The following is a 23,583-nucleotide window of genomic DNA, read 5'->3' as shown; positions in this document are numbered from 1 at the left end:
TGGTAAAATTAACCAACATATTGCTGAGGCTGACATTATATTCCATGTTCCATACACCTAGACCCCCCCACCTCTTCTAAGAAGGAAGGGGGTGCATTTTCTCATTTCTTTTTTGCAGTCAAGTTTGGTGATTATAATTATACATCATTCAGTTTCTTTTTTGTCATGTCCAGTCTTAAAATAAATCAAAGCCATGAGTTGAGGAATAAAGCATCTTTAATTGAGATAACAGAATAGCAAACCTGCCACTCTAGGGTATATCCAGTGTATTTTCCAGCCAAAAAGACCTAAGAAAAAATTTTTACAGTTTTAGGAGGAAAGGGGGAGGAGACAGCATGAGGTAGCAAGGCTGGGTCATGAGACCCCAGTGATGCTTAGCAATTTGGGCAAGGAAAGCCACTTCATTCTGATTGTCTTGCCCTTCATGCCTTGAATTCCAGTGGAAAGGGGCAAGGATATCAAAGGCTTAGATCCAGCTAGAACCAGATTTCCCCACAAGCCAAGATCTAGGATGGGGGGACCTAGTGTGTGGTTCAGCTCAACCTAATCAAGAGTAAATATCTAAAGAATAGGAATGTAAGGAATTTCAGTAAGTTAGGAACATAAGATACAACAGCAAATAACTATAGTAAACTAGCATTTAATAAACCCAAAGACTCCAGCTTCTGGGATAAAAACTCACTATTTAACAAAAACTAATGGGAAAACTAGAAAATAGTATGGCAGACTGTAAGTACTGAAATTCTGACATTACAAGGAACATATAAGGGAGTGTACATTTGGTATTGACATTTTCTGTCATTACGTTAACAATTATATTAACAATTTTGTCAATTGTGTTCTTTCCATTTTTATTATATACTCACTGGATATCATTTTTCTGGTTCTGTCCACTTCTTTCTGTATCAGTTCACATGCGTCTTAACATGGTTTTTTTTTCAATTTTTTAAAAGTGGTTAAATCACTGTTTCTTATTCTCCTAGACTGCATGTGAGATTGACAGCAGAAGCATAAAGTTGGAGCTGGAAAGAGCATACAACCTTTGATCTCCCTGGGGATCTTGGCTGTTCAATCAAACAAGTGTTCATTAAGCACCTACTGTGCCAGGCTCTGTGCTTGATGCTGGGGATACAAGGACAAGGAATGAAACACTTTCTGCCCAAAATGGGGGAGACAAGTATGTATAAAATAAATCACAAATTCGAAGTTAATATATGTATGTATACATGTGTACATATATTATATATGTGCACGTATATATACATACACATCAGTTTTAGAAATTCATTTTGAATGTTTGCTATTTAATGTATCTTCCTGCTTTTAAATCTACATTTTGGGGTCTTTTTAGCACCCTTTGTTCAGGACACCACCTCCTTTTCCTCCTCCTCCTCCTCCTTCATTCCCTCCCCCCATCACCGTAGCATCCACTGCAGCTTCCCTGAGTCACAGCCTGCATAGTTTTGGCTGCTTGGTCCATGCAGCAGCCACAGATCTCAAAGATTCAGAGGTCTTACAACATGGCAGACATGGACAACAAAGAAACTGAACTTGCCAGCAAGATATGCAAGATGTTGAAGAAGTGGAAAAAGAAGAAACTGGTGAAGATGCAAGCAACAAAGCTCATCAGTTGACTGCTCCGAGGATGCAGAATCCTCAAATTCTTGCAGTTCTTCAAGGAAGATCAGATGTTTAGTGGGAATATCAACCAGATACATTGAAAGCTTGACGAAAGTTGTTAAGTAACATGTGAATGTGCTCAAAAACTTTCAGGTGAGGGGCAGCTAGGTGGCGCAGTGGATAGAGCACCAGCCCTGAAGTCAGGAGGACCTGACTTCAAATCTGGCCTCAGACCAAACACTTAACATTTACTAGCCATGTGACTCTGGGCAAGTCACTTAACCCCAATTGCCTTAAAAAAAAAAAAAAGACCCTCAGGTGAAATGTGCAGTTAGAAGCCAAGTTCTACAAGGAAATTCATGCTGTTGAAAGAAAATATGCTGTTCTTTGCTAGCTGCTTTTTGATAGAAGTGAAACCATCAATGTAATTTATGAACCTACAGAGGAAGAATATGCATGGAAACCAGACGATGATGAAGAGCTTTCTGAGGAAGTGAAAGAAAAGGCTAAGCCTGAAGAGGAGGAAAAAAGATGAAGAAAAAGAAAACCCTAAAGAAATTCCTGAATTTTGACTGGCTGTTTTTAAAATTATTGACTTGCTCAGTGATATGGTTCAGGAACATGATGAATCTATTCCGCAGCACTTGAAATATATTAAAGTGAAGTTCTCAGATGCCGGCCAACCAGTGAGTTTTGCTTTAGAATTTCACTTTGAAACTACTTGGTACTGGCGAAGAAATAGATTGGTGGATCAGTGGAATAGGTTAGGAACACAAGACACAGTAGTGAATGACTATAGTAAACTAGTGTTTGATAAACCCGAAGACTCCAGATTCTAGGATAAGAATTCACTGTTTAACAAAACCTGCCGGGAAAACTGGAAAAGAGTATGGTGGAAACTATACTGTATAACAAGATAAAATCAAAATGGGTACTTGATTTAGATATAAAGATTGATACTACAAGCAAACTAGGAGAGCAAGGAATGATTTAACTGCCAGAGTTATGGAAAATGGAAGAATTTATGACCAAACAAGAGATAGAGAACATTCTGAAATGCAAAATGGATAACTTTGATTACATTAAATTGAAAAATTTTTGCACAAACAAAATCTAAGCAACCAAGGTCAGAAGGGAAGCAGAAAGTTGGCAAACAATTTTTACAACCAGTGTCTCTGATAAAGACCTCATTTCTAAAATATATAGAGAACTGAGTCAAATTTATAATACAAGTTATTTCCCAATTGATAAATGGTCGAAGGATATGAACAGGCAGTGTGCAGATGAAGAAATTAAAGCTATCTATACTCATACAAAAATATGCTTTAAATCACTATTTATTAGAGAAATGTAAATCAAAACAACTCTTAGGTACCACGTCACACCTATCAGATTGGCTAACATGACAAAACAGGAAAATGATAAATGTTGGAGAAGGTGTGGGAAATTTGGAACACTAATGCATTGTTGGTGGAGTTGTGAACTGATATAACCATTCTGGAGAGCAATTTGAAACTATGCCCAAAGGGCTATAAAATTGCATATACCTTTTGACCCAGCAATACCACTTCTAGCTCTGCATCACAAAGAGACCATAAAAATGGGAAAAGGACCAACAGGTACATAAATATTTCTAGCAGCTCTTTTTGTGGTGACCAAGAATTAGAGATTGAGGGGATGCCCATCAATTGAGGAATGGCTGAACAAGTTATGGTATATGAATGTAATGGAATGCTATTGTACTGTAAGAAATGATGAGCAGGCAGACTTCTGAAAAACCTGGAAAGACTTACATGAACTGATGCTGAGTGAAGTGAATAGAAGCAGGAAAACAAGAGAAGCTATTGAAGAAGGAAGAGGAGGAGGAGGATGGGGGGGAAGGAGGAGGAGGAGGAAGAGGAAGAGGAGGAGGAGGAAGAAGAGGAGAAGGAGGAGGAGGAGGAGGATGGGGGGAAGGAGGAGGAGGAGGAGGAGGAGGAGGAGGAGAGGAGGAAGAGAAAGAAGAAGCTGATGAGGAAAATGATCCAGAATATGACCCCAACCCAGGCAAGTGCAAGCAGCAGTGAGCAGCGTGTGCTGTAGCCGTGAGGGTTACTGCACTGTCCCAGTCTAAACACAACTAATAGTTACTTACAGCCTTATGTATTGAGTTTTCTTGATAGAACCAAGTAAACATTTTTGTTAAAAAATGAAAAAAAATGAACATTTAATAACCAGTTCAAACTATGGGTTCATTCTACCTAGAGTTTTAACAGTATAATTTCTTCCAGAGCTGTAGGATGCAGTGAATCCCCCAACACGTGTCCACTGCTACAGTTTGGTTCTTGTGAGGTCTTTTGTCATGTAGCTGTTAGACTGCAGCTGAGAAAATTATCCAAACTGTTATTTGAGACAAATATTAGTTTAGAAAAAGAAGTCCTTCTGAAGAACCAATCAATGCATTTTTTCAGCCCAGTGGTTTAATGAGTGCAAGTTTGTTTGCACTAGCTATGCCTTCATTACTTTGTTAGAGAAATGCAGTAACTTACACTAACTAGGAATTTAATTAGAGAAAACACTGGTATATGGTGATGAATTTCCAGTAAAACCACATCTAATGTTTGTTAACTGTCTGCTTGTTTGTGGATTTTCATATTTTAATGTGACAGTGATCTACAAAAAAACATGGGGTGAACAAAACCTAGTATTTTCATAAGTTAGCATCCTCTTCTACGTGAGTAACCATATCCATTCAAATTGAAAGCAACTTCCCTTTTCTTAGTAGTATTGTGGTGCACTTTCACTGAAAATGATCACTTATACCACTTGATAGAAGCCCATCATAAATTCTTTTATTGCAATTTTAAAATAAATTACCAAGGAGAATGCTAGTCCTGACAAAATAGTGTCTTATTTTGATACATTTGGAAGTCAACCTTGATAGTTGTAACTAATGGACATTATTTGAGAGAAGAAACCAGACTTTGAAAAGCAATCCTGCATCTACCGATGTGAAAGTATGAACAAAGAACCAGTAAACAAAATTTTAAATCATAATAACCCTTTAAAGTTCATTACTGGGGCAGCTAGGTGACGCAGTGGAAAGAGCACTGGCCCTGAAGTCAGGGGGACCTGAGGTCAAATACAGCCTCAGACCAAACACTTATCACTTACTAGCTGTGTGACCCTGGGCAAGTCACTTAACCCCAATTGCCTTAAAAAAAAATGTCATTACTGTTAAAGTTAAAGTTATTATGGTCTTGGGGTTAGCGCTAGGGAGAGTTCTATCCCGATTCCCATTGCTTAATATGTGAATATAATATTTACTCATACTTCTAATCTTTCCATATATTTAAATGGGTTGTACTGTTTATTTACCTACTTCACAAGAATGTTGAGGCTTATTAAGTTATATTATATAAAATTTGTTCTTGGTCATTAAAAGGTTGGAAATTTTAACTTTAACAAATCTATGTTTCTATTACAAGTAAATTGTCTCTCTTCAACTGTGATTATAGACTGTCATGTGATTTATATTTATTAGTTTGAATAATATTCCAAAAAGGAAACCTGGAAGGGTCTCAGAAAATTTTGATTTGAATGGATTAGAACAGAAACAGGTGTAAGTACCCAGAGGTTATAGAAGGGAGCATTATGGTGAGCTTTTAAAAAAAAATCTCTCCAGGTGGCTTCAGTCTGCTTATTGGAGGTTGAAAATAATGGGGACCATTTTTCATACATAGATTGTGATAGCAGGAGGTGAGAGAGGTAATTAGGGTGCCTAGCAATGGATAAGAAGAATAGAATAGAGAGGCTAGGAACATTGGAGGTGGATTTTACCTCCTTGAGAATTTGGGTTTATGTCTTCCTGTCCAAAATCCAGGAAGAAGGTTGACTAATGGAGGCAAAGGTCATTTAACTTGCCTTCAAGAAAAATGATCCATATGACAGGTTCATTTGATGGTGCCCAGGTCATAGGTCATATATGTCTATTACATTGACCGGGGAGGTGTATCTTTTTAACACACCTGAATGTAGAAAACTGTCGTGGTTCAGTGGAAAAGGCACTGGATTTGAAATCACATGACCTGGGTCCAAATCCCAGCTCTTCTGAAGGGGAAAAAAGCACCACCTCAGGAATCAAAGGTTCTGGCTTCACATCCCTCTTCTTATGTTTGTACTTGTATGAAAATGGGCAGCCATTTCATTTTTCTGGCACCTAGATTCTGTTTCCTGATCTTCAAAAATTGGGGAGGTTCAGCTAGGTGGCCTCTAAGGCCCCTCCCAACTCGTGTTCCATGATTCTACTTATGGGATCTTGGGCAAATTACAATATCAAAGCATCACAGATCTATTGTTGGAAAGAAAATTTACAAACCATCTCTAGGCCAACCCCTTCGTTTTATAGATGGGAAAGCTCAGAGCCAGGGACCTTAAGTGATTCACTCTGGCTGGCAGAGGTGACAATCATCAGCCCTGAGATTTGAACACAGACCCTCTAAATCCAGAGGTAGGATTCAAGCATTTAATTCATATCTACCTCAGTTTCCTCCTCAGCAAAATTGGAGAAAGATGCTCAGTGACTTCTAAAGTACTTCCCAGTAAAAAATTGTAATTTTATGAGCTGTGGGTAGAGGAGGGAAGAGAAGAAGGCAAAAATATAATAATAATAACAATAACAATGATTAATAACAATAATAGTAGCTAAAAGTTGTTGTTCAGTCATTTCAGTTGTGTCTGACTCTTCGTGACTCTATTTGGGATTCTCTTTGCAACAATACTGGAGAGGTTTGCCATCTCCTTTTCCAGTTCATTTTACAGATGAGGAAACTGAGGCAAACAGTTAAGTGACTTACTCAAGGTCACATAGCTAGTAAGTGTCTGAAGCCAGAATGGAACTTGGGTTTTCCTGACTGTAGGCCCAGTGTTCTATCCACTGAACCACCTAGCTGCCCAGCTAAAAGTTACATTGCACTATAAGGCATGAAAAGTGATACACACACACACACACACACACACACACACACACACACACACGCACATATATACATATACATATGTGAATATATATACATATATACACATTATGTTATTTGAAGGTCAAAACAAACCTATGAGATATGTACATGTCTGTATACATATATATCCACATATATACACACATTATGTTATTTGAAGGTCAAAGCAAACCTATGAGACAGGTACTAGCATGTAATTGTACCTATTTTATAGATAATAATGACTAGCATTTATATAGCACTTTAAGGTATGCAGAGCACTTTATATATGTTATATTATCAGATTCTCACAACAACCTGGGGAAGGTATTTACCCAGGTATTTACCTGGGTAAAGGAGGTATTGTTATTGTCCCCATTTTACAGATGAAGAAATTGAGGCTAAGACAAGTTCATTGGTTTGCTCAGGGTGGCACAGTTAGTAAGTGTCCAAGGCACATTTTGAACTCATCTCCATGATTCTGCTATTCACAATTTTATCTTGCTGTCTCATGAGGAAACTGAGTCTCACGGAGTTTGAGTGTCCTGGCCACGGTCACAATTCTAACACACATCAATCTGAATTTGAAGCTGCATCCCCCTGACCCCAAGGCCAGCCTTCTCTCCAATGGTCTCTATTACCTCTTCAGGTGTGTGAGGGCCTGTATTTAGGGAGGAGTGTCCAACCAAAAAGCAATTGTTAGCCCATGTCTAGAGGAGGCTAGGGGATTTATGACAAAGACTGAATGAAGTCATCCCTGGCAATTTCCAGGCATTGGAATCTTTGGAGCCTCATCTTAGGTGATAAGTGATTTTCCCTCTGGATGGCCACATCACCTTAGAGTGAAGAGAGGCTCTGGAGGGGTCAGATTGAATGAGTCAGCGAGGACCACTGGGGATAGAGGTAAGAGAAGAGCTCAGCGGTTTTCTGGGCCAAAGATCTGGCTCTCCCTGGAAGCTCTGTGTCCTTTGGAGCAAGGCCAGGGGCCATAAATAATGATCACCGCATGAGGATATTGGAACTTTTCATCTGGCTCATCTGTCATCACACCTTTCCCTCCTGTTAACCCAGGCAATGAAGCAAAAGCATCAGGGGACCCTCAGGCTAGCTCAGGGATAATTTAGGGCACTGATGGTACAAACGTGGGTGGACAATCTAGTTTCTGTATGGTTTAAGCCTGTGAAGAGAACTTTCATCCCAGACTTGTCCTTGACAAATTGGATGTTTGTATTCTGTATAGCAGAATGGAAGCAGCTGGGTGGCTCAGTGGATAGAGTACTGGGTCTAGAGTTAGGAAGACCTGAATTCAAATCTGACACTTACTAGCTGTGTGACTCTGGGCAAGGGCAAGTCATTTATCCTGTGTTTTTCTTAATCCCCTGGAGAAGTAAATGGCAAACCATTCCAGCATTTTTGCCAAGAAAACCCCATGGCCGTTATTGGCTTGCTACGGTACCTGGGGTCACGAAGAGTCAGACTGAATGACAACAATTCTGTACAGGGAACTGATAATGATAATTAGCATTCATACAGCATTCAAGGTTTTCAAATAACATATCTTATCATGTTGGATCCTCAAAACTATTCTATGAGATAGATGCTATTATTATCACCATTTTATAGTTGAAGGAACCAAGGCTGAGAGGAGTTAAGTGACTTGTCCAAGGTCACACCGCTATTAAATGTCTGATAGTAAGTCCACAAACATTTATTAAGCACCTGCCAAGATTTAAACTCAGGTCTTTCTCACTCCAAGTCCAGCACTCTATCCACTGTTCCACCTAGATGCCTCAGTCATCTATGTGCTCTTAGCTGAGGAGAATCCAAAAGTCTCCTAAGCAAAAATATTGCTCCCATCCTCCTGCTAAAGGTCCAGAAGTGCTCTCACTCACTTCCCTTTGCATGAATGGACACAGCTATGCATGTGTTCTCAGAGAGGAGCTGCTCAATGGATTTGTTAGCCATCATTTCCTTAGACCTTGAGGTAATTCAAGACTTCTGCTGTCACCTGAGTGACTTCTGCTGTGGATGGAGGTTGGAAAGGGATTTCAATAGAAGGTGAAAGGAGGCTAAGAAATGTACTCTCTCATATATTTAGAGCTGGAAGGGACCTTAGAGAACAATAAGGAAAAAAATTATTTTAAGATGAAGAAACTGAGGCACAGAGCAATCCGAGACAGGATCTGAACCCGAGTGTTTCTAATTCTACATTCAGTGCCCTGTCCATGATTTCATGCCAGCTCAAAGGACAATGAAAACAAAACGTAGCATCTACATTTTACTGAGGGCCAGCCTGGGCATGGCTTAGTAGAGGCAGGACTCAACTACTGAGGCAGAAAAACCTTAATTCTTCTCCCACCTCAAATACTCATTAGTTATGATCTTGGACAATTTACTTCATCTCTTTGTTTTCCCATCTATAAAACGGAAATAATAAACCTGTAGTAACTATGGCAAGGGGCAGTGTGACATAGTAGAAGGCTGGCCTCACAAGCAGGCAGACATTGATCAGGGTCCCACTTCTGACCCTTACTCCCTGACTGGCTGTGTGACCCTGGGCAAGTCACTTCTCAAAATTCCAGGCAATTTTCCAATATAAGTTACAGAACAGTTACATGAGTAGAGGGTGTTTTCTTAGCAAAGGAAGCTCATTTTGCAGTTAAATCATAGGTCATGAGGCAGATAGGTGTTATAATGGAGAAAGCACAGGAGTTGGAGTCAGAAAAGCTCAGTTCAAGTCCTGCCTCAGACATTAATTAGCTTGACCTCTGTGTCTCAATCTTTTCATCTGTAAAATAGAGATAATATTAGTACTTACTTCACATGGTTGTTGTAAGGGTAAAATGAGTCAATCTGTGTAAAAAGCGTTGCAAACCTTAGAGGACTACATAAATGCTAACTATATTTTTATTATTCTTACAGATCTATACAAAAAAAAAAATTTGAAAAGTGCCAATGTCCCAGGGTTGTTGTGATGCTCAGATGAGACGCTAAATTAAAAGGCCTGGTAAACCTTGCTCTCTTCATTCCTCTCACCTTTATATTCAATTGAGTGCAGATAGAAATCATTCAAGCACAAGTCGCTATTCCACGATGGTGCTGTGATTGCCTTGTGTCTAGTACATGGCCAATTATTGCACAAAAGGGTTTCTGTAACTCAATGAAGATGCAAGTTCATCTTCGGAGGACTCTGAAATTATCGGCACCACCATCACCATTATAAGCATCTGCAGGATCCGTAGCCTCGCTGTGATGGTGCATTGGGCGTTTCTTGTTATCTCAGGGAATATTGCAAAATGCTGAAGATTGTCTCCAAATATGACTGAGTTTAATTCTGTAACTTGGAAGAAAGTCGAGTGAAGGTCCAAAAGGTCTCCAGGAGAAGAGTCCTGGCAAATCAAACTATGACCACTTGTTTCCGCTCCAAAAATGTTGGGAATCATGAAATTTAATTATTATTTCTTCCAGGAAGCACAAGGCCTCAGACACCACAGGGTATCTGACTAACCCTACTTCTGAACAAGCAGGTCCTCTCTACCATCCCCTTAAAATAAAGATGTCAGAAGACCTCCAATGAGGGGGCATCCACTGCTTCCCAAGGCAATATATTCTCCTTCCACTTTTAGGATCTCGTCTCAAGACCTCTTTTTGAGTTCCACTCATTACTCCTGGGTCTACTCTCTGTTGCCAAACAAAATCAGGACAGCCCCTCTTCCACGGGATAACCTTGCAAATGCTTGAAGATGGCTGACATGTCCACCCTGAATAGTCTCTCCAGACTAAAATAGGTGGAGCAGTGCGTAGAACGTTGGACTTAGAGTCAGGAAGTCTTGAGTTCAAAACTAACCTCAGAAATGTACTGTCTGCATCACCCTGGGAAATTCGCTTAACTATCCACAATGTGGATACTATGGATTAAGACATAGCTCCAGTGTTTTAATCTACACCAGGGGATAAAAAATAGGATTGAATGAGATAATAAAAAATGATGATAAAGCACCTTGTAAACCTTAAAGTGTTATATAAAGGCTATATTAAAAGTCCTAATTTTTTTCAACTGGTCCTCATATAATGCAATCTTTCTGAAAATAGACTTTTTGCATTTATTTGTTTTTTACATTGCTTAGATTCTCCCCTCTATCCTTCCCCCATCCCAGAGAGGCATCTCTTATAAAAATGATTTAAATAAAACACAAAGGGCAAAAAATACCAGAAAATTGATGAATGCATCCAAAAAATATGATGTTCTATACACTTTTTTTCTTTTTCATTTTTAAGCAATTGGGGTTAAGTGACTTGCCCAGGGTCACACAGCTAGTAAGTGTCAAGTGTTTGGTCTGAGGTCAGATTTGAACTCAGGTCCTCCTGACTTCAGGGCCAGTGCTCTATCCACTGCACCACCTAGCTTCCCCTATATACTTTTCTACAACCATGGATCCTGACTTCTGCAAAGAAGCAGGGGGTGGAATCTTCTCCTGTCTCTTCTTTGAGGCCACCCTTGTTGGTAATTGCTTTGGAAGATGTGGTGTCAGTTATCCTGTGGTCGCTATTCTTTCTTTTTCTGTTGGTGTAGCCCTTGTATATGTCATTTTCCTGGTTCTGTTTACTTCACTTTGCAGCAGAAGTTCATGTCTTCCCTATGCTTCTTTGTATTTATTATGTTCAATGACGTCTTTCAGTTGCTCTGTCATTTTTCAATCATGTCCAACTCTTTGTGACCCAATTTGGGCTTTCTTGGCAAAGATACTAGAGTGGTTTGCCATTTCCTCCTCCAGCTCATTTTATAGATAAAGAAACTGAGGCAAACAGAGATAAGTGACTTGCCCAGGGTAACACAGCTAGTATAGCACAACAATATTCCATTACCTTCATGTTCCTCAATTTGTTTGGCCATTTCCCAATCGATGGGCATCTACTTTGTTTCTAATCCTTTGCTTTTACAAAAAGGGTTGCTATAAATATTCCAATGTATATTGAGCTTTTCTTTTTGTCAGTGAGCTGGAGAAGGAAATGCAAACCACTCCAATATCTTTGAATACCCTCAAATGGGGTTACAAAGGGATGGACATGACCAAACAACAAAAGTTGATTGATATCCTTCCTAAAATGTGGCCCTAAAAAGTGGACAGAACACCCCAGATGTCATCTGATCCAGGTAGAGCATAATAGGACCATCACTTCTCCAACCTTGAACGCTATCCTTCATTTAAATAAAGCCTCTGATTGTGTTACAACCCTCCCTCTTTGACCATAGGGATAGGGACTGGACCTGTGATGTCCATGAGGGTGGCTAGGGAGCACACTAGCTAGAATGATGGACTTGAAGCCAAGAAGACCTGCATTCGAATCTTTGAATCGATACCTCCCTAGATTTCATCTCATACATAGTGTGTATATGTGTGTATATATGTGTGTGTGTATATATATATACATACATACATATACTTGCCTAATGTAGATAGATAAGTAGATAGTATATGACCCTAGACAAGCCAATTTACATCTTAATATCCAGGCAACAACTCTCTCTCTCTCTCTCTCTCTCTCTCTCTCTCTCTCTCTCTCTCTCTCTCTCTCTCTCTCTCTCATATATATATATATATATATATATATATATTATATATATATATAATTACTCATATATGTATACATATACATATATGTCTATATATACACAGAGCTAGGTGATAAAAATTAAATTCATACTATTTAATAAGCAATGTTTAAGTAGTTGGGATATTATATACACACATATATGTGGATATATATATGTTTGTGTGTATATGTATACATACATATGTGTGTGTATTCACCCACCTTAAGCATTGTAGTACTTACATGTTGCTTCCTAAATAGCATGAGAATTTAATTGAATTTCTTGTCACCTATCCGGGAGCCTTGCTAATTTCTCTGAGTCTCTTGGGCTCTCTTACTCCCAATAACATAGTCATGGCAGCTCCTTTCCTCTCCTCTCTTCCTGCCAATCTTCTATGGCTTGGAAAAAAAAAAAAGAGAGACAAGATAATTGCTTTGAAAGCAATCCCCATCAACCTCTCTCCCTGCCTGCTCCTCCTTCCCCTCCTCCAAAAAAAAAAAAAAACCCTCTTTCTGCAAGTGGAGATCTAAGGAAGGCTAAGAGATGTAGAGTGTGGGAAAACATCCAGTTGTTGGCCTTTCCTTTTTGATCACACCAAAGGCCTGCTCAGTCTGCCCAGAGCCCAGGAAACCTGAGCCTGAACCTGGGAGGCTTACCATAGTGCCCAGCTACTAAAGGCAGAATCCTTGAAACAGAGATGCAACTGGATCCCATCCAGAAGGCAGGACCTACTTTTCTTAGACTGTGAGTGTTGGAAATAAAAGACAGGGAGCTGACTCCCAGACAAGGTTCTAGGTGGGGGACTTACGGGCTTTGTAAAGATAACCTGGCAATGTTATCACAGAGTGGGTTTCCACACTCCCTTCTGACAATTAGGGCACCTTCTGGGTAAAGGTTGTCACTATTTTCATGGAGAGAAAAGGTAAGTGGGATTGTTTGAATATGTGTTCATATGTATTCGAACCTTCAATCAATGAGCCATTATTAAGCACCTACTCTGTACCAGGCATTCTGCTAGGGACTACTGCTGACTTTTGTAAAACACTTTAAAGTTAGCAAAGGCTTAAAATACATCACCTTGCTTAATCCTGACACCAACCCCATGACACTAGTAGCGTGAGTATTATTATCCTCCATGCCACATCTTCACTCACCCCAAATCCCCAAAGGCCCAAGTGTGTAATCTCCACTTCCACAGTACCTCTCATCTGCATCCCTCTATGCTCAGAGTTACCACCCTAGTTCAGGCCTTCATTGCTTTTTGCCTGGGCTATGTTTACTGACAGCTAATTAGTCTCATATATGTATTAATATCTTGTGTGTACTTTGTGTGTACTCATGTACACATACATTCTCCCTCCCACTAAAATACATGTCTTCTGAGGGCACAAAGAAATTCACTCCTGGCTGCCACAGTGTAGAAGAGAAGGGTATATACCATAGATAGATAGAAGGGTAGAGACCATAGATAGATAGAAGGGTAGATACCATAGATAGATAGAAGGGTAGAGACCATAGATAGATAGAAGGGTAGATAGCACAGAGAAATAGAAGGGTGGATACCATAGAGAGATAGAAAGGTAAAGGCCATAGCTAGATAGAAGGGTAGAGCCCATAGGCTATATACCATACATGAAAGTGAAGGGTAGATACAATATGTGGGAATAAGAGTGGCTTTCCTTTAAATGACACCCTTAAGCATTTCGTAGGCCAGCTGATTAATTCTCAGGCACCTACCCTGCACTTGGTAATGGGAACATAAATGGAGACATGACTGGAGGACCTGGGTTTAGACCATACCAATCAACCATTTATTAGGAACCCGATATGTGCCAGGCAACATGCTAGTTTCTGGACATGTACAGAAAGAAGTAAAGCAGTTCTTGTCTTCTAGCATTTAATGGGGAAGACATTGATGGACAGATGCAGATGAGGGATAAAACTGATACAAGACAATTGACGAAGTCACTAGTCACTGGAAGAGTCAGGAAAGGCTTCACATACAAGATGGCAGCATGAAGCTAAATCTTGAAGGAAATTAGGGGTTCTAAGAAATGGAGATGAGGAAAGAACGCATTCATCGGGGAGGGGAAGTTTTCCCAATTCCAAGTACTCTATCCACTGTGACACCTAGCTGCCCTATATTTGTACCTCTAATCAAAAGAGAGTTTACTGAATAGTGAAATGATACAGTGAGACTGGAGCTCCACGAAAATCACTTTGGCAGCTGAGTGGAGTATGAATCAGAGTAAGGTGGGTCTTGAGGCAAGAAGACCAATTAGGAGGCTATTGCAAGTGAAAGGTTATGATGGCTTGAGTTAGAATGGTAAGTGTCTAATTGGAGAGAAGGGGACTGATACGAGCAGTATTCTGGATAGAAATGATCATATTTGGCAGCAAAAGTGTAAATGTGCTGAATGAGATCAGAGCCCTGAAGATTATGCTGAAACTGGGATCCTGGGTGACTGGTGAGAGCAATGAAATCGTCAACTGCAATCTCATCTCAGCTACTTACTAGGTAGAAGACACTGAGCTAGTCTTTTTTTTTTCCTAGCCTCAGTGTCCTCATCTGTAAAATAGTACACTCTATACCAGCGTTTCTGTGAGCATCACATGAGAGAAACTATACATAAAGTGTCTTGCAAAGTTAAAAGTGTTAGATAAATATGAGCTACTATTTCCACCAGAACCACCACCATCATCATAACCATATCATTCTCATCTTTTTTGATGGGGTTTAGATAGAAACTGTGCTGGGGCTGTGTTGCTAGTCTGCTGGGTGGTACAATACATGTGCATGTAGATATGTATACATATGTATATTTACATCTATGTGTATACCTTTATATGTATATGTGTATATGTGCACATATACACACATGCCCATGTGTATACACATATATGTATATGTACATGCATATTTCATGTTCTGCAGACTACTACACAGTAAAATAAAATAACCATCTGTAGTTGAATAAGGTATTAGAATGCAAATTCATCCTGCAGACTCGCTGAGACCAACCAGAGAGCAGCCCCAGTAAGAACTAGATGGGAAGGATGGCAGGCTTGTTCTGCAATCATTTTGATCTCTGATAGGACTCTGGTTTTGAAGGCTTTTCATTCCATTGACTTAGAGATTATGAGTAATTTGTATGCCAAAACCTGTTAAATTTGTTATTACATTTCCTGAATCAATGTTATACTTGGCAATTAGGAGCAGCGCTTTGGTCTGCCATAATAGTCCTGTTCCCATTTAGTAGTTGTAGTAGTACTAGTACTGCTAGGAGAAGTACTAGTTTACTAGAACAAATAGAGGAAGATGAAGTAGTAGTAGTAGTAGCAGTAGTTGTAGTGGTGGTGGTAGTAGTAGTGGTAGTAGTAGTAGTAGTAGTAGTAGTAGTAGTGGTAGTAGAAGTGGTGGTGGTAGTAGTAGTTGTAGTAGTAGCAATGATGGCACCAGCAGCAGTGGTGGCAGAACAGTTGTGTTAGTAATATCCACTGCACTGAGCTGTCTCCAGTGTCTGGAGCTCTGACTCTTTTGGGTGACTTGCTACGAACAGTGACCTCATGGCCTTACCACCTGTTCTTAAGGAAAGAAAATGGAATGATCCCAACTCAGTATTCAGACTACATCTCTTTAACTCAATTTCCCCTCTGAGTCATTGAGGCCACACTGTATGTGGCATAATGAACGCTGATCTGGGAGTGAGGAGACCCAGGCTCTCATTACAGCTCTATTACTAATTAACTAGATGGACTTGAGCCATTCTCATAAAATCCCAGGACCAGTTTCCTCAATTTTAAAATGAGGGCTTAAGCTAGAAGGACTCTGAGGTCTTGCTACATCTTTCTAATGCTCTTTGATTTGGTGGTACCTGTAGAGGAATTACGTTGGGGTTTGCTTGGTCATCTCCTAATCAAGAAATCTAGGGAAGAAGCCTGGGATTTTGCTTGTTTCCCATGCCCTGGGGAAATGGGAAGCCTACTGCCCAGAGAATATCATGGAGAGTTTATATGGACTTTTTGAAAGAATGAAAACCATACTTGTGGCAAGGGAGGAATTTGTGAGCTATATCTGAGATATAAGCAGGAGAAAAGTGGACTGTTCTCAATGGTTCTCAATTCTACAGAATTGTATCACAAAAGAAATGCAGAGAAGGATTCTTTGATCAGGATGGTATTAGAACAAGACACAGGGAGCCTGTGAGTACTTGGCTAAGACTAATGAGATCTGAATGATTTTTCTGAACTGCAGGAACGTTATAGTGATGGGAGGAGCCAGAGTTGTAACTAAGATAGGTCTATGGTGTCTTTGCCCCATGTTGCCATCGCTGAAGGAGCTCTTTCCTTCTCTCAGAGAGCTAACATCTGGAAAAGTTTGCTTTGTCATTGTAATCATTCAATGGGATGCCTAGTTGGTGCAGGACTCAGTAGATGAAACCCTCCTTCCCCAACAACGTGCCCCTGGCCTTTTGCTACTTAATATTTTTACCAATGTCTTGGCAGGGGCAGCATGCTTAATTTATTTGTAAATGACAGTAAGTTGGGAGAAACAGTCCTTAAATAGCACGACAGAAGCATCATTCAAAAGCATACAGGCATGCTAGAACATAGAGCTGAATAGAATTAGAGTAAATTCAACAGCTTTAGATACAAACTTGACTTAATTCGGGCTCTACAAATTGACTTTCCAAGTACAAAATTGGTAAGATGTGGCTAGATAGTACTTTGTCTGAAAAAAGATCTCGTTTTTATTGTTGTCATTGTAGACTACAAGTTCAGCGAGAATTAACAATACGTTATGGTAGTTAATGGGGCACCTAGGAAGTGCAGTGGATAGAGTGCCAGGCCTAGAGTCAGGAAGACTCATTTTCCCAAGTTCAAATCTGGCCACAGACACTCACTAGCTGTGTGTCCCTAAGCAAGGCATTTAACCCTTTTTGCCTCAGTTTCCTCATCTGTAAAATGAGCTGGAGAAGGAAACGACAAACCACTCCAGTATTTTTGCCAAGAAAACCCAAAATGGGGTCACCAAGAGTTGGACATGACTGAAAGCATCTGAATAACAATAATTGATGATGGTGAAGATGATAAAAATAATAATAATAGCTTTATTCAGTGATTTAATATTCATAGAATGCTTTACAAATACTATCTCATTTTATTGTCCTAACAACCCTGGGATGTAGGTGCTATTATTATCCCCATTTCAAAATGAGAGAGTTGAGGCAGATAGTTTAAGTTTGCTTGGCCAGAGTCACACAGCTAGTAGGCCTAATTTGAGGTCTAGAGCTCTACCTATTATGCCACCAGGTTGCCTCAGAAACATAGTGCAATCTTGGACTATCCCTCTAAGCATCTCCTTAGTTTTATGAGTATACAATTCTATGATTTCTCACCTAATAGCAACATAAAATAGCCCTGGGCTTGTCCCTGCCATGAAGTTTCAGGTTTTTTGGATTCTTTAAAACATTGTTGCCCAATCACAGATTCTGCTCTCCATTATGAGCACCATAAATTGCAACCCCTCCTAGGGAAGTGACTCCTGGGAGAAAGTGAGAAAGATGCAGGCCTGTGAAACTGCTGATCACTTTCAGATGTAAAGGACTCCCAATGATTTTCTTTTTTCAAATATTTGCTCCATCTGGAGCCAGGGAGCACAGATGTGAGGCCAGCTCCATAGGCAAAAAAAAAAAAAATCAATGACTCCCCAGCCTGATGAAGAGTTAGAAGGGTCATAAATTGTGTACTTGGCTTGTTATAGATCGATGGGAAGACTTACCCGTGCATCGACTATTCTTTCTTTGAAAAGCAGCCACCAGGCATGTGGACGACTTGGGTAGACAGAGCCAGATTTATGCCTGTGGTCTCTGCCGGCTTTATTCATCAGCGGAATAGGCAGCCACCCCTGAGTCATGATTTCAGGGGGTCAGAGGGCACCATTGGTACATACAAATCTCTCTTCCACCTTTTCCCTCATGCCTGACATTCCATTAATAGGAGACAAAACCTTTCCTTCAGAATTAAGACTGAGAATGCAGTTTCCCTGTGAGTGGGAATGCACTGACATATTCATGTTGGCAGGAGAGGGAGTGTGGGGAAAGCAAGGAGAGGGAAAGGATGGACATCAGAACCTTTCCAAATAATGAGTGACATATATATGGGACTTTGAGGTAGCCTGGTGTAGCTTATGTAGAGCTGGCCTTGGAGTCAGGAAGACTCAGGATCGAATTCTACATCTGATACATACTGGTTGTGTGACCCTGGGCAAGTCACTTAACCTCAACAATCTAGACAACTCTAAAATTTTAAGTTGCGGAGCAGAGGCTGAGCTACATTGGTGGGAGGAGTTTTTACACATGGTCTTATGTCAGTGAAAGCACAGGTCTGCTCAAAATGCACACACACACACACACACACACACAAACACACACATGCACACACACACAACTTTAAAGTCTTCAGAGCATTTCATTAACATTATTTTCTTTGAGCTTCATTTGAGTGAGGTATGTATCACAGGTAGCATTACAAAAGGGGAAACTGAGACAAAGGTAAAGTCACCTGTCCATAGCCCCACAGCTAGTAAGTTTCAGAGGCAGAATTTAAAATGAGGTCATCTTTGCCCGAATTCCAGCAATCTATCCCCTTGGTCACATTACCTTTCCTGATTTCAAGAAGAAGGTATATGGGGAGGAGGGAGAGACTATCAGAGTGTTGAGTGTAGAGGGAATGGCAGAACGTGGGACATCCAAGAGAACAAAAAAGGAGATTTTGGAACTGCCATATGCAAAAGTTCTACCATACCAGATGTTGCTGAGGGTCAGGAGATTGGATCACAATAAGTGAGAAGGTAGGAGTCCATGATAACACGTGGATACAAAGATTCCCTCCTCAACTCAGAGACAGCTGGAGAGAGATATCATTGATTCTCATTCCCCAATGAGTATCAGGAGGTAGTATCAGGAGGGAGACACAGGTAGTGGGAAGCCCCTACTCTAGACTGGAGACAGGAGGCATAAGAGACGAATGTATTTTGGAATTCATTTTGTCATGGGGGTAGATTGGGAAGGTTTGGTATCGAGGTGTCAAAGTAGAGCAGAAAGTGAGAGTATGTGGCTGTGGACCCTTATGTCTTTGGATCATAGATTTCAAACCGCAAAGGATCCTTCATAGGCCGTCTGGTCCAACCCTTCATTTCATGCATTAAAAAACAACTGAGGACCACTAAAGTTAAATGGTGTGCCCAAGGTTACAGGTAGGTAGTAAGCATCAGGGGCAAGATTTGAACACAGGTCCTCAGACTGCAGAAAGAGTGTGCCACTTGGCTCCCTGATAATAATCTTCCCTCCAAGAGGCTCTCTAAATTTCTAATTCATCCTGTTTGTAAATGATCAGTTATATGTTATCTCCTCCATTAAACTGTGAATTCCTAGAGGGTGACCATTGCCTCACTGGATCAATTTGTGGGTTCCTTCAAGACTCACCTCAAAAGCCACCTTCTTCAGGAAGCCTTTCCTGGTCCTCCCAGCTGCTGGGGCTTCTCCTCCCCAAACTACCTTGTATTCATTTATCACACATTCCATATATATTCATATGTATCTATGTTGTCCTCTTTACAATGTAAACTGCTTAAATGCAGAGATTGTCTCATTTTAACTCTGCATCCCTAAAGACAGCGTATAGTCAGGAGGCCCCGAGTTCAGGTCCTGCCCCTAAGATATATTGTCCCTATGATCTTGGAGAATTCGCTTAACCTCTTAGTGGTCTAGGAAAACCTCTCTTGCACTGACTCCCCCTCCAGACTTCTTCACCTCTTCTTTAGCTTCCTTTTTACTCTACTCTTACTCTTACTCTTTGGGGTAGAGAAACATCTACCCCCAAGGCCCTCTGCCCTTATCAGTGACTCTCTACCAGATCGGTATTTCCCTACCCACCCCTAGACATTCTCTCCGAGCACACTCTAGGTAGGTAGAGACTGTCTTGTTTGCTTGTATTTGTAGCCCCTGTGTTTTGCACAGTACCTGACACAGTAAGTGTCTAATAAATGCTTACTCCATTCTAATCTCTTCTGTTTTGATCTGTTTTCTCTAAAACTCTAAGTCAGAGACAAGGTACCTTCCTGAATTGGTGGGAGGACTTTCCTTAATTGGAAGTTCCTTCTTCCAGTGAAATCATAAGTCCAATCCCTCTCCCCACCCCAGACCTTAGCACAGTGTCTGGTATACAATAAGAGCTGAATAAATGCTTATTGATTCATTGATTAAAACACTGTAAAACCTTAAGGGCTATATAAATACCAACTAGTATAATATGTACTGGGTTGTGTTTGTGTTATATTGAAAGCCAGGAGGCACAGTTTAACCTCATTATCATGAGAGGCACTAGGGGGTAGTAGAATGAATTTTTTGACTTAAGCATTTCTGCTGAGGGTTACATGGTCTTGGGCACTCTCTCTTGTGGATATTTCTTTATCTAACTTACAGAGATGAGGAAGGAAGGAAGGAGCGAGGGAGAGAAGAAGGAAGAAAAGAAGGATGGAAAGAAGGAAGGAGGGAGGGAGAGAGGAAGGAAGAAAGGAAGAAAGGAAAGAAACAAATATTTTTAAACACTCACTATTGCCAGGTATTGTGCTAAGCATTTTATAAGTAGGATCTCATTTGATCTTGACAATAACCCTAGGAGGTAGGTACTACTATTATCCCCATTTTACAGATAAGAAAATTGAGGCAGACAGAGGTTAAGTGACAGCTAGTCAGTTTCTGAGGCCAGATTTGAACTCAAATCTTCCTGATGCCAGTTCCAATATTCTTTCCACTCTGGCACCTAGCTGCCTCTTAGGCAGTGATGGAAGATTAAATTAGATAAGGAGTTTTCTCACCAGAAAATGCTTTATGGATGCTAAAATGCTTTGTAAACTAGAAGGGTTAAGGCATTACTACTATATGCCATCTTCTCTGGGAAATGAGACACCTCCTTTTCTGGGGACGGGATTTGAGTTTTTAACTGGTCTGTGCCTTTGTGTGAACCTGAGCTTCCCTAACCTGGGATCTTCCTATTGGCCCTTGCTTATGAGGATCCCATTCAGTCCTGGCCTCCCCAGGTCTAAACACATCAGGGTCAATCTAGGCCCACCTACAACTAGGAGAGCTCATCCCTTGGCATCCTTTTCAAAGGAATTATGTCATATTCATAAGAATATCCTTAAGGATTCTGTTTTCATTCTATAAGATCCACTGTGATAGATTTTTATATTTGTATTGAACTGATAATATCCCCCAACAGTCCAAGTGTCTGAAAGCATCCAAAATATATTGAGTTTATATTATCATTATTGAGCTAATAATTCCCTCTCTAGTCAATATCCTTCATGGTCCTCATTTAAAGCCTCTCTTGTGAACGAAATTTGCTGTTTCTCATGGGGGGGGGGCGGTGTTCAGCTTTGAGGAGCTTTTGTCAAAGACCCCAAAGATCCAAAGAACAGCCGATCCAAACAAGCTTGCTGTGATGGCTGATGCAATCACAATAGCAGAAGAGGTTACGAATGTCTTCCTCAATATCACCCCCTGGTTTACTTGACTCTGCAATGTGTAGCATAGTCTGTTTCAGAGCTGCATCCTCTACCAAGTATGCCAGCCCCTACCAGTCCTGGTCCCCACTCTTTCCATGGAGCCCCAATGCAGACAGAAGCTCCCTGCCCTGGGGCCAACCATACTGGTCACATCAATCACACTGTCAATATTATTCCCATATGAAGTCAACCTATTTTACACATGTGAAACTTCTCATGATCATGCTGCTGCCCATTTTCTTTCTCTCATTCTTTTCTCCCATGTTACTCCATAAGCAGCACACACTCCATCACCCAGCAGCCAGATTTCACATTGCTCTGCCTCATGATGATCAATGGAGTGCCTTGATGCTCCTATCTAGCTTGTGGGGGTAATTGTCTACAACTGCACAGACACTGAGTCTTCCTTGCACAGCTGCCTCCCACATGATGTTAATGGTCACGATAACAATGATGAATCAATCAGCGAGTATTTATTTTGTATCTACTACGTGCCAGGAACTACAAAGACAAGAAGATAATAATGAATCAACAAATTAATAAGTATTTATTCAGCACCTACTATGTGGCATATCATTTCCCACCAGTGGCAACGCTTTTAATCCCATCATCATGTGACCAGGCCAGCTAAGGCCCCCTCCCATTCCCCCACATAACATCCTTCCTTTCCAGCTTACTCATCTTCCCCCATTAGATTATATGATCCTTGAGGGCAAAGACTGTCTTTTTTCTCTTATTTGTATCCCCAGCTCTTAGCACATTGCCTGGTACATAGTAGGCACTTAAAAATGTTTATTGGATTGTATTGGTAGGCGTTGTGCTAGGAAACCAGGCTGAAAATATAATGAATGAAATAATTTCTACTTTCAAGACACTTAAGAGGGATATTTCCCTCTTAAAATTTAATTTTAAAAATTTATTGTCCTTAGCATTCATGTTGGGGCTTCTATGCCTTCCACATCAAATTGTATCATATATGCAAAGAGCTTTAAGAAATTAAAGCACTGTTAGCTATTATCACGAACTATAATTATTCCTGAGTCTCATCTGCCAACTACCAATGGCCAGTGGCCCCTTGAGTAGTTTGTATAACCCTGCTCAGTAGAATGGAAGCCTGCTGAGAGCAAGGACTACCTCTCTTTTCTTCTATCTCCAGCACCTAGCTAAGCACCTGGCCCATGGTAGGCATGTATAAAATCCTTGTTGATTTAGATTGAATTAAATTGGCTCTATGGTGTCCGGATGGTTCTATGCTGACTCATAGTGTCTGGATGGACAATTGAGGGAAGGAAGGGAAAGAGAGAGAAGACCTATGGGCTCTGCTGAGCCTTTTAACCTCTGGGACAACTTTACCCCAACCCAATATTGGTGGCGGTGACCTTCTTGGAAGTTGCCAGGGGTATATATGTTCCTGACTATTGGAAGAACACAACATATAATGTGTGAAAGTAAAACTTCATAGAATGAGCAAAGGTTTCAGAGACAGGATCATCTCTGATCTATTGCTGCTGTTTGAGCTCTGCTAGTTCTCCATAATGCATTCTTTGAAGTGGTGTATCCCATAAGAGAGCTAGTTTCCAGGGAAAGGGAGTGGTTAATGCCATCTACTGGAAGCTGAGGAAAGCTGCAGGAGGAATGGAGCAACATGGGGAAAGCCGGCTGAAAACTTATCCAGGTCTCCCACTCATCCTGAAACAAACAAAAATGTCTTTATACTCAGTCATGCCCTCAGGCTACCATATTCTATCTTTCCTCTCTTTTATTGAAAAACTCTAAAAAGAGTCTTACATCTTTACTTCCTCATCACCCACTAAATTCTT

General features: G+C 40.5%; 1 pseudogene; it reads left to right on the top strand.

Moving 5' to 3' along the window:
- Window positions 1–1,517: 1,517 nt before the first annotated feature.
- On the top strand, window positions 1,518–21,771 carry LOC110218375 (nucleosome assembly protein 1-like 1; annotated as a pseudogene).
- The last annotated feature ends 1,812 nt before the right edge of the window (window positions 21,772–23,583 follow it).

The sequence above is a fragment of the Phascolarctos cinereus genome, unplaced genomic scaffold, assembly GCF_003287225.1.
Source record: "Phascolarctos cinereus isolate Bilbo 61053 unplaced genomic scaffold, phaCin_HiC Scaffold_2;HRSCAF=192, whole genome shotgun sequence".
In the NCBI taxonomy this organism is placed as follows: Eukaryota; Metazoa; Chordata; class Mammalia; order Diprotodontia; family Phascolarctidae; genus Phascolarctos; species Phascolarctos cinereus.
The sequence above is the reverse complement of the archived record's forward strand: the minus strand, read 5'-3'. Positions and strand labels throughout refer to the sequence as shown.